The sequence below is a fragment of the Megascapheus bottae genome, chromosome 2, assembly GCF_031878675.1.
Source record: "Megascapheus bottae isolate mThoBot1 chromosome 2, mThoBot2.hap1, whole genome shotgun sequence".
Classification (NCBI taxonomy): domain Eukaryota; kingdom Metazoa; phylum Chordata; class Mammalia; order Rodentia; family Geomyidae; genus Megascapheus; species Megascapheus bottae.
The window spans coordinates 94,547,359-94,559,718 of record NC_143510.1 but is presented as its reverse complement, the minus strand read 5'-3'; the positions used below and the strand labels follow the sequence as shown (position 1 = coordinate 94,559,718).

At 49.4% G+C, this 12,360-nt stretch overlaps 1 protein-coding gene across 2 annotated transcripts in view; it reads right to left on the bottom strand.

The window, feature by feature from the left end:
* Positions 1-12,360, bottom strand: part of Ppara (peroxisome proliferator activated receptor alpha) — a 41,853-nt gene that overhangs the window by 14,236 nt on the left and 15,257 nt on the right. Inside the window, exon 1 of one of the 2 annotated variants that reach the window (XM_090328890.1) lies at positions 6,026-6,102. The exons of the other annotated variant lie outside the window; for it this stretch is intronic. The gene's annotated coding sequence lies outside the window, so the exon portion shown is untranslated. Of the gene's footprint in view, positions 1-6,025; positions 6,103-12,360 lie in introns of those variants that run through there. 2 annotated transcript variants of the gene reach the window in all.

Genomic DNA, 12,360 nt, shown 5'->3' with positions numbered 1-12,360 from the left:
GAAAGGAGACGCCATGTGTGAAATGAGAGACAAGAGCACTCTACTCGTGTTATTAAATGAAAGCATGGTGTGTGTGTGTGTGTGTGTGTGTGTGTGTGTGTGTGTGTGTGTGTGTGTGTGCCAGAAAGAGAGCTTGAACTCAGAGCCTGGCACTGTCCCTTAGCTTTTTCTACTCAAAGCTGGCATTGCTCTACTTTGGCATTTCAGTGGTTAACTAGAGATAAGAGTCTTACAGACTTTCCTGCCTCGGCTGGCTTCGAACCACGATCCTCAGATCTCAGCCTCCCGAGTAGCTGGGATTACAGGCCTGAGCTACCGGCATCCAGCCGCCAGTCTCATTTACGCTGGAGATGCCCCTGTGCTCACTGTGTAAGTGCTAATGCCATGGACCACCTTTCCTAGGGTTAACTCTTGAGAATCCCCCAGTGGGGCCACGTGTGGGGAGCCACCAATCAAATTTGTGCTGGAGGGTGAACAGGCGAGGGGCTGGGATGCCGGGAAGGCCTCGTGGACGAGGGCAAGGCAGGGGCTCGAGGAACGGAGCAGCCTGTGCACAGGCTTGGGAGAACGTGCCAGCAAAAAGAACACTGAGCACTGCAGTATGCTGGCAGGTTCTGGGGGCACGGGGAGGCCAGGGGCCCAGTCAAGGGGCACCAGGAGTCCAGTGGGGCCCAGACTGAGGGTTCGGGGTACACAGCAAGTGTGCACTCACAAAGGCTGGGGGTATAGTAGGATCTCTATCGTGAGTGGGGATTTGGAAACTTAACAGGAAGGTGATGTGCAGACAGGACTGGACGCAAACAAGCAAACGAGAGGTCCTTCTCCACGAGAGACACAGAAGGACCATGGTCCTTCCCGAGTTGGTACCACCGCAGGACTTAAACTCAGGGCCTTAGCTTGGGGTTTTCCACCAAGGCTCCTGTCCTATCACTTGAGCCGCAGTTCCACTTAAGCCACAGCTGCACTTTCGCCTTTTTGCTGGTTAACTGGAAATAAGAGTTACATAGAGCTTTCTCTCCAGGCTGACTTTGAACTGCCATCCTTAGGTGGCAGCCTCCTGAGTAGCTAGGATTATAGGTGTGACTCACCAGCACCCAGCTTCCTGACTTTCTGACCTCCAGACTGGGCCCACTGAGGCAGTGGAGCTGGCCCCTGCTGGCTGTGCACTGGCAAGCCAGGGGTGGGGTCATCTTTGCTTCACGATGTCCTCTGTTCTGTACTTGCCCAGGATCCCCAGCCTGGACTGTCTTTCCCCTGGCTGCCTTTAAAAATTTTTTGGTGGGGGGCACTACAGGAGTTTTGAACTTGGGAAATCATGCTTGTGTGCTATATCCCTGAGCCATGCCACCCGCCTGTGTGTACTGGTTATTTTTTGAGCTAGGGTCTTACTTCCTATCTGGGCACATACCATCACCTGCCTGTTTTAGGCTTCCTGTGGTGGCTGGGGTAACAGGCATACATTTCACCATAGCCAGCACATTTTCTGCCAGAACTGGCTTCGAACTGTGCTCCCCACATGCCCAGGGTTCTAAGTAGTCAGGATTACAGGGGTGAGCCACTGGTATCCTGCCTGCTGTCGCCTTCTGAGGCTCTGCTTTCAGTCTGCTTCCCTGAGCCTAGCTAGGTGACATTTAGCTTTTGGAACTATTTTTCCCATCTGAAAATGGTTATGCTGAGCCCATGCCAGAGAGGTCAGAAGAGGCAAGTGCTGGTCTGGCCCTGGAGTCAATGCAAGGTAGCTCTCCTCACATCAGGGCCAGGATACAACAATCCAAAGCAAATGTTTATCCAGCGAATGCATTTATGTAACCACAACTTGAAATGCAAGGGTAAACTGCTTTCTTCATGCAATCCCAGCTAGTCAGGACTTAGCCATCCGGGATGACAGTTCAGAGTCAGCCCCAGTAGAAAGGTCTATGAGACGCTTACCTCCGACCACCAAAGAGTTGAAAGTGGAGCTGTGGCTCGAATGGTAGAGGTCCAACTGTAAGTAAAAAGCTCAGGGACAGGGCTCAGGCCCTGAGGTTAAGCCCTCGCACCAAAACACCAATAGCAAAAAAAAAAAAAGATAGCACTTTCTCAAGAAAGGAGAAAAATAAAAAGGTAAAATTCATATATCTTGGAGAAATTCATATCTCACACCTGGAATTCTGACAATTTTCATAGGTAACAGTAACATACAAGGCCAAATAATATAGAACTGTTGATTTTTTTGTAGGGTACAAAAGACTTTCACCATTATCTATTAGTGTACGACACTGTAGAAGTCTGCGCATTTTGGTTTGTTTTGTGAAGGGCTGGTTGTGGGGATTGAACTCAGAACCTTGCACATGTTGACTATGAGCTATGCACTGGAGCCTCAGTCATAGCTCCTCCTTTTTTTTTTTTCTTTTTTTGGGTTGATTACGGGGTTTGAACTCAGGGCCTGATCACGCGGTTACTGTTCTGAGCATCTGTGCTCCACTAGCACTCTACTACTTGGAGAAACAGCTTCACTTTCAGTTTTCTGGTGGTTAACTAGAGTAAGAGTTTTCCAGATTTTTCTGCCCAGGCTAACTTCAAATCACCGTCGTCAGATCTCAGCTTCCTAAGGAGCTAGGATTACAAGCAGGAGCCACCAGTGCCTGGCCCAGCTCCTTCGTTCTATCATATTTTATTCTGTATTATCTCAGAAAGAAGATTTCAAGTGGCAAGCAAGATGGTGGGGTAATGAGCAAGATGCAATTTATTATTATTGTTGTTATTATATACTACCATGAACCAAAAGCTCAAAAGCCACCGTGATGAACTCTATCAGCCATAAAGTTCATGTTCATGAAAGCAACTAACTAGAGGTCAGGAGACAGATGTGGCTGTGGCCACGAATTCTATGACTCAGTTACAAACGCACCTGGAGGCAGAGCGCTCTGGCCTGGTGGGCAGGAGCCTCAGGCCCAGAGGGATCCAGGGGCCACTTCCATTACCTCAGAGTATCTGGGGTTCTTATCATTTTCCTTTTTGGTTGTTTTGAAAGCATCACGAGATTTACTTAGGCAAGCTGGGCTTGCCATTCAGGAGCTAAACAAACGGACCCCCCAACAGAGTGAGGCAATCCTGGCTTGAACTCTGGCCGAAGGGATGGGCTGTCTGTGATTACTAGTGAATTGGCCTTCTCTTTCCCCCACTACAGATAAGAAGGCTTCCCTTTGACTGAGTCCCCCAGAGAGATAGCAGAGGTCACCCAGGCACACCCCAGCCTGCATGCCCTCTGCTTCCCAACAGGCTCAAGCTTCAGATTCTTCCCCATCTAGAAGCTTCTGGATAGGGCAAGCCCTTATTGCTTTACCCAATACCTACAAGCCATGCCACTGACTGGCAGCCAGTTGTGGGGCCCTATGCCCCAAATGCCCCAGAGATAAGCAGGAACAAGGTGGGACCCCTTTCTTTGAAGCTCTCATCTCACTCTGAAACTGTTTTCAGTTCTTAGTAACTGAACATTTGTCACTGAAACTATTCCTTGGGGAACTAAGAAGTAGAAACCCTAGACCATTAAATGAAACGCCAGAACATTCAATAAAAAGGAATCAAGCTGGGCACCAGTGACTTATACCTGTAATCTTCCCGACTCAGGGAGCTGAGATCTGAGGATTGTGGTTCAAAGCTAGGCTGAGCAGGAGATGCCATGAGACTTATCTCCAGTTAACCAAAAAAAAAAAAAAGATGGACGTGGGCTATGGCTCATGGCACAGTGGTAGAGTGCCAGCCTTGAGGGAAAAAAACTAGGCCCCAAGTTAAAGCCCCAGTACTGGTACACACACATGTGCATACACACACACACACACACACACACACACACACACACACACACGCACGCACGCACGCACGCACCTGCATGCACACAAAAGGAAGGACTGAAGGAAGGAGAGAAGGAAGGAAGGAAAAAGAATAAATAGGCATAGAATTCTGACTGCTCTATGCTGGGATGGGAGAGAATGCCGGAGGAATCTAGCATTTATTGATAACCTTCCATACGCCAGCTTTTAATAACGCATTGCCAAGTCTTAGCTTCATGCCTGTTCAGAAGATTAGGCTAAGGTGAGTTGCTCGTGGCAGGATGAGCGTTTACTGAGTGAAATCACTGGGACTTCTGTGCTGGTGTATCCCCAGCAAGTTGGGAGATGTAACTTCCTGCATATCTCTTCTGCTAGGCTGAGTGTTTGGCAGCTGGACGCTGGGCTGTGAGCGCTCGCCTCCAGGGCAGCCAGCACCCACCTCTGCAGCAGAGCCCATTTACCTTGCCTGCATGTGTTAATTATACCCGGTTTCCTCATGGCATTTCCTCGGCACATACAACCCCTCCGCTATCCACAGGATTTCTTGGATCCAGAAGTCACTTCCTAAATCATTTCTTCAACACTAGGAAGCCTGACACTGCCACGTCCACGCAGACAGTTCTTTATACTGGTTACCAGAAGCCCAGGGAGGGGGGAAAAGCAGGTGGATGTGCACTGGAGAGTCCAGACAAAGCATGGCTAACTACAGGCACTGGGGGCTTAACCCTTCTCCCCTGTACTTCTCTATAACAACCCTCATGGCAGCAATGGGTGACTGGAAGTCTCTTCAACTGCTTTTTTCCTGCAGGAAGGTGGACTGGATTTATGGCAGCGGTTTAAAGGCGAGTCACGGTGCATTAGCAAAGAGTGGAAGTCAGCAGCATTGTGCCCCACAGGCCGTCAGCCACCAGGCCATGGTCTTTCTCTTTTCTACCATCTTGTCAGAATCTGCAGGTGTACACTTTATAGTTCATAGGTAGAATGAAGTCTTTGGCTCAGTTTGTTGGGCAACGAACTATCACATTTCAGAATAAGCAAATAAACAAAAAGGCTAGGAAGCACTCTGTACCTTCACCTCGTACCGAGCGTTCACCGAAACGGATTAGCCATTGCTGCAATGACTAACGTGCCAACGGGCGCTGTCGAAAATGCCCAGAAACGCATGGAAAACAGTAAGGGCAGAAGGCAGACATGAAGAGACACAGGTGCTAGGGATTTTAGCGAACCGAGGTAAATCCATAACTAATGGTTTGCACAGCACCTAGGGTTAAACGGGACTTCTAGTTCTTTCCCAACACCGCCAAAGGCATGAAACTTGGGATTTTGTAATCTAAAGAATTGCTTTCCCAATGTGGCACGGAGAGAAGCTGTGAAGCTCCACCACTTTAGCTTTGAGACACTCCAGGGTGCCCCACCCGTGTCCGAGGACAGCACCTCTGAGCTCGCTGTGCACCAGCTTTCCCTGTGCGACCAGTCTGCTTGCCTCCAGTTTGAACGAAGCACTTCCTTTTCCTCTTCTGCAAATGTGTAGTTACTGTTCTCAGCATCACTTTGCCTCTGGAGAAGGTGGTGCGAGACAAAGCACAGCAGTCCGTGGAGATACCCTTCGTGTGTGTGGCATCCAACGCCAGTACGCTGAGCAGCCGCCACGGAATCAGGAAGTCCACTGAACTGATGTGTGGACTTGCCATTCAGCTTTGATCTGGGTAGACTGCGTGCGGCCACGGAGAGAGCACTGGGGCCATCTAGACAGCTGCCAGTGACACAGCCAGCTATCTGCATCCTGCCACCCAGCGAGGGGGCATTCCAGAACAAGGGCCTAGGTGCCCTCCTGGGGAGGCAGCGTTTACAAGGACGGGCTTTATCAACTTCACTGATGGCCCCTTTGGGGACAGATGACTATGAAGTTCGTGAAACACAGACAAGTATTCGCCTGAACTAAACGTGGAGACCAAAGACAGCGAGCCCAACTAAGCTTTGAAGGGACCCACAGACCAGAGCCCTGAGAAGGATCAGCAAGACTGGCAGGAAGAAGAGACAGTGGCAAAGTACTGTCTGTCAGTCTATCTGTTCACCTAGTAGCTGAGAGCATACCATCCAGGACAGCCACATGTGCTTGCCTGTAGTGTCTCCAGTGGCAAGACATGGTGGCTCTCCTGGGGCCCATGCACTGAGGAGAAAAGGGCAGGGGCTCCGAGAGGCAGGAGACTTACCTCTGGAGAAAGTACGAGGCACAAGTCAGCAAGCGGTGGTAAAGGCAGTGTGGCAGGTGCGGCATCCCAGAGGGCCAGGCAGTCGCTGAAAGAAGGGACACAAAGAAGACGCCCACACAGCAACCAGAGATCCGGTGGAAGACTTGGCAGAAATGAGGGGAAAGGGCCTGGCACATTCATGTGCGTGGCTAGAACATCACTGGCAAAATGGGCTGGAAAGTCTCCTCTAAGAGTTGTGTCACCTGTGAGAGATTGCTCAACCAACATCCTCAAACCCAGCAGCGCAAAACCACAATCACCCGATCTGTTCCCAGTTCTGTGGGAAAGTTTCCGCCAGCCAGTCTTCTGCTGGTCCAGGCTGGCGAGGGCAGTGCCCTGGTCACCCGGTGCCTTCCAACACCTGGGAGGCGGGCACTGGCGCCTGGCTGGCCCTCTCTCACCATCTTTCCATGGACATAGTTTCTTCAGGAGGCAGCAGTGTCCCAGGAGGATGAGTGTGGGACCCACAAGACCTCCTCCATCCGTCCCTGCTAGTTGAGTTAGGTGCCATGACTTGTGCCGGTGGGAAGGTGAGAATCTGTGGCCATTGCAGGGTAGCGCAGCAGGGCAGCGCTGGCAGGAGCAGGATGGGTCAGGGGCTGTGTGGGGGCTTGGCACGCCACATTTGGGGACATTTACTTCACTCAGGAATCCGCATCAGGAGCGCCCAAAGGCAGGGTGGGAAACAAAGAAAACAAGGCCAGAAGCAGTGGCCCTCCTGGAGAAGGTATCTCTTCCTCCAACTGCAGAGACAGCGAGCGGGAGGTGGGAGGCAAAGCTGGTGGCCTCAGGCATTTGGGGTGGAGCCTAGAAGGATGTCTGCCCTGACTCAGGTAAATGGCAGATGAAATGGCATCAGGACATGGAGAGAAGAGCTCTTTCCGGGCAGATACACGAGGGATGACCAAGGAGTTCCAAACCAGTGTTCAAGGCCTTTAAGAGACATGAAGGCCCAGCGTTGTCTGTCTGTCTGTCTGTCTGTCTGCCTGCGGTTTGTCTCTGAGGTCCTGGGATTTGAACTCAGGGCTTGCTAGGCAGATGCTGGGCCATTGAACCCTTTTTTGCACTGGTCATTTTGAGGCAGAGTACTGCTTTTTACCCTGGGTGCAGGCTTCCCATAGGAGCTTGGATGGCGGGCCTGTGCCACCTTCTTCCACTGACATGGCATGTTGTAAACTTTTGCCTGGCTGGGCTTGGAACTGTTATCCCCCCAGTCGCCGTCTTCCATGTAGGTAGGATGACAGGTGTGAGCTCCCAACCACGACGAAACACGCACTGTGTCTGGCTCACTGTTCCCTCTTCTGAGAAGTTCCGGTGAGGCCAATGGTGCATGTCCCCTAAGTCCCCAAAAGCAACATCTCGGAGGTGCAAGACCTCCTCAGCCAAGGCAGCCAAGACGTGGGGGCTGTGTGAGGACTCAGACCCGGGCACAGCATGAGCCACTGTGAGGGAAGAAAAGTCCCCCTGCCCATCCTGTCCTAAACTTCTAGAGGCCAATTCCGTGGAAGCCCCGACTCAAAGGAGCTTCCCAGACCAAGGAACCATCCACGCAGAAAGACGGCCGCTCATAGCCTGCAGTCCTGAGGGATATCGTCCCACATGGAACTGTACTGAACCAGGCAGATACATTATGAATCTTACAGCACTCACAGAGAAACTAGAGCTCAAAGGCAGCCCCATGGAGTGAGGCCACCAGCAAGGCTCTGAGGCCATGCCTCCAGCCCACTTTTTGCTGGTTAACTGGAAATAGAGTCTCATGGAGGGCTAGGATGTAGCTCAGTGGCAATACACTTGTACACTTGCCTAGCAAGCGCAACATCCTGGGTTCGATCCCCAGTACCAAAAAAGAAAACACAAAAAAAATACAGTTTAAAAAAACCCAAACAAGAAAGTCTCATGGATCCAGGTGCCCATGGCTCACACCTGTCATCCTAGCTACTCAGGAGGCTGAGATCTGAGGACTGAGGTTCAAGTGAGCCTGGGCACAAAAGACTATGAGACTCTTACCTCCAATTAACTACCAGAAAACCAGAAGTGGTGCTGTGCTCAAGGAGCAGGGTGCTAGCCTCAAAGCTGAAAGGTCAGGGACAGCGCCCAGGCCCAGACTTCAGATTAAAAAAAAAAAAGTCTCTGCCTTTAAGAGCACATGGAAAATATGGTCTTAAACTTGATTGGAAGATAGGCTTGTAGAGCGTATCAAGCAATAGAAAATACGAGATTACAGTAAGGCAGGCCCAGACCAGGTCTCATTCCAGAGGGAGAGGCAGAGACAGAGTGGCAGGCACCATCCACTGGGACTCCAAGGAAACTTCCCAGACAGGAGGCCTGGAATCCCCTTACTGGTCCAGCCGGGTCTCGGCAGACTGGAGGAATGCAGACCCAGCAAGGCCTCCAGGGAGATTCCAGCACAGGCTGTGACCAAGCAAGACCCTCAAAGCCTTCCGAGAGGAAAGAGGCATGCCACATGCTAAAATCAAATAGCAGAAAATGATGGAATCTCTCCACGGTAACATACAAGAAAACACAAAAATGCTGGAGGAACCCACGTCCAGGGATGGGCCTGGAGGCTCACACCAGCCTGTCATCCCCATTGCATGCGACACAGAGATCCAGAGAATCTCAGTTTGGGCTGTCTCAGGTAGAACAATGAGCCTCCATCTCCATAAGCCAGCTGGTGCAGTGGTGTGTATCTGTAACCCCAAGCTATGCAGGAAGTATGGAGAACGAGGATCACAGTCTGAAGCCGTCTTGGGTTTAGGATAAATAAATAATAATAAAACAGCAGGCAGCTCTATCTGAAAAGGAGCTAAAGCAACCAGGGGCTGGGGTATGGCTCAAGCGGGAGAGCACATGTCTAGCAAGTGTGTCTCCAAGTTCCAACCCAATACAGCTAGCAGCATTTCCACAGGGTCCCTGGCTCCCTTCTGTGACAGCTGGAATCTCCACCTGTTGGGTAATTATCAGTGAACATGGTTTTCTAGACATCCAGGGTTCAGGGGTGAAGGTGCGCATTTCCTCTGAGGACGAATCAGCCTTCGTTTGTCATCACCAGACCCAACATTGCCAGAAAGAAGAGATGTGATGGCACTATTGCTGGCACTGGGGATGGAGGCCGTGTTTTTGCTGGTGGTGCCACAGAGTGCCACTGTACCTCCTGACATCGTCTACCCCATCACCCAGCCTCTGGGCTGGCGCGATCGCTGGGCTTACGTTCCAGGGAGGAAAGTGAAGTGCAGCGAGGTCACGACGTCACACGACCAGGGCACAGAGAGCTCTGCTCCTGACCTCCACCTCTGACCTCTGGAGGAACAGCTCCCCGACACCCCAGCTGCGATTCCCAGGCCTGGAGACCAGGAGGTCACTTGGGTACATTTCCTTCCCGGCTTATCTGTGTTAAAGGCAGGCGCCTGCTGAGCTCCTGAGATTCTCCCTTTGTTTTCAGTCAAGTTTAGTGACGAGTTCACTTGGCTCGTATGGCCTATTCATGGAGATTTTCCTACTCATTCCGCAGTCCTTAGTGCCTGCCTACAGGCACTTGAGTTTGATCCCCCACAGTTCCTGTACTTATTTTTTTAATATATTTTTATTGCAATTAATAGAAGGGTTACATTATATTCACCAGATAGAAGTTGCATTACTTCACAAACATTGCTACCCTTTCTCATGTTTTTGTCCCTATTTTCTTTCCTAGTTCCTGTACTTATTATGAGTCAATCTTCTTTTCTTTTTATGCCAGTCCTAGAGCTTGAACTCAGGGCCTCACACTCTGTCACTTAGCCTTTCGTGGAAAGCTGGTGAGTCATACCTCTTGACCACTTGAGTCATACCTCCATTTCTGGTTTTTGGTTTTTTTTTTTTTTTTTGGTCTTCTTGCTGGTAAACTGGAGATGAGAGTTTCACAGACTTTTCTTCCTGGGTTAGCTTAGTTTAAACGGATCCTCAAGATCTCAGCCTCCTGAGTAGTTAGGATTACAGCTGTGAGCCCCCAGTATGTGTCTATTTTCATGCCAAGAATAACCTTACTGTCATGTGATGTCATTGTCACATACCGGTCTGCACCTGTGTAAAGCACAGGTTTAGCTGTGTTTTACCTAAGCACACTCCAGTCAAGATGGTGAACCTGCCTGGTCCCTTGGGCCCCCCATGCCCGGGCCTCTCCCATCTGCTTTCTGTCACTATGGAATCATACCAATAGGACCATATAACACAATTCCAGCTTATTTCATTTGACACAATTATTTCAAGAGTCACTCCTGCGGAGGGGCAGATAATCATGTCTTTCTGTTTAATTACCATGTCATAGTCCATTGTAGGGATGGTCGCCACTGGAGGGCTCATTCCAGTGTTGGTCCCATGGGGACCCCTAGCTGTTACACAGCAGCTGGCAGCACTGCCTTGCTCGGTATGAACCGTGCCTTCTTTGCTCTGGGTTCAGTACCTGAGGGTAGGGCTGCTAGATGGTACAGGTGTCTGTATCACTCCGTCTTTCCCCCGTAGGGTTTCAGAGTTTCAGCCCTCCCTCCCCTCCCCAGCATCTGGTGTGGTCAGTCTTCCTCGCTCTGCCCCTTCTAACCGAGCTCACTGCTCAGGCTGGAGCCTGGCAATTGGCATTTCCTTCCAGGTTGGCTTTGAGAGTTCCTTCTGGGCTGTGCCTTGCCATGAAGCACCACAGATTTCTTCCCAGCCTGTATCTGGTGCTTTCATTCTCATAGAACTACCCATTTATTATTTATGAGTGGCATTTTCCATCTCATGTCTCTGAGGCCTTTTGCATGCGTTTTTCTTTTTCCTACAAGTTCTGTCATTTTAAGTTTTATGCTCAGATGCAGACTCTACTCAGAATTAACTTTTTTGTGCCCTGGTATGAAGAAGAGATGAGAGCTCACCTGGGACCTGGGGCAACCCCCACGCTGCCAGCTTTTGTGGGAAAGATTGTTCTTTCTGCACTAAGCTGCCTTTGTGACTTTGTCAAAAGCTAGTTGGATTCTTCTATTTATTAATTTAGTTAGTTAGTTGGTGCCAGTCCTGGGGCTTGAACTCTGGCCTGGGCACTGCCCCTGACTTTTTTTTTTTTTTTTTTTTTTTTTTTTTTTTTGCTCAGAGCTAGTTCCCTACCATTTGAGCCACAGCTCTACTTCTGGTTTTTTTGGTGGTTAACTGGAGATAAGCTTCTTAAAGACTTTTCTGCTGGTTTTGAACCATGATCCTCAGATCTCATTCTCCTAAGTAGCTAGGATTATAAGCTTGAACCACCACCGCCTAACAAAAACAGTTGTATGTATGTATGTATGTATGTATGTATGTATGTATGTATGTATGTATGTATTTTATTTATTTTGCCAGTCCTGGGCTTGAGCTCAGGGCCTGAGCACTGTCCTTGGACTTTCTCAAGGCTAGAGCTCTACCACTTGAGCCTCAGCACCATTTCTGGCTTTTTTCTATGTATGTGGTACCGAGGAATCAAGCACTCTACCACTAGGCCAAACTCCCGGCCCCCAAAACAGTTGTTTATAAAAATGTGTGGAATTTTTAACAACTGCTTTATTTTCTAATCTACTGACATGCTCAGTCAGTATTCCTTTTTAAACCTGTTAATATAGTGAGTGACATTATTTTTTAATTAGTTATACAAGGGGGGGGAACTCAAAGTGACACTTCCAGTCCTAGGGCTTGAACTCAGGGACTGGATACTGTCTCCGAGCCTCTTATACTCAAGGCTAGTGCTCTAGCATTTGAGCCACAGCACCACTTCCAGGCCAAACTCCTGGCCCCGAGCTATACTCTTTTTAATAAATTGTTGAATTCAATGCCCTGTTTTAATAGAAATTTGCAACTAGGTTCACAGAGTAAAGTGGCCTTCAGTTTCCTTTACTTGTAATGAGTGCCTTTGTCTGATTCTGTGATCTGACTGCTGCTGGATTCACAGAAAGAAGGGACACAGTACCACGTCCTTATTTCTGGAAGCTTTTGTGGGGTCCCAATTCTGTTTTCCCCTCAGACATTTGTTAGAAATTTCAGTGAAGCTATCTAAGCCTGGAATTTCTGTGTGAGGTTTTAAATGAAACTTTGAACAGATTTAGGGCCATTAATATGATCTATTTTTCTTGAATCTGGGCAGTTCAAGTCATTTCTCCATTCCAGCTGAGCTGTCAGGTTTATCTGAGTGTGTTCATACGATTCCATCATCACCCTTTTGTTATCTGCATGATCTGTGCTGATGACTCTGCTGTCATACAGATATTGGCAATTTGTGTCTTTCCCTCCCTTCCTTTTCTCCTTTCCTTCTTCCTCCCCTT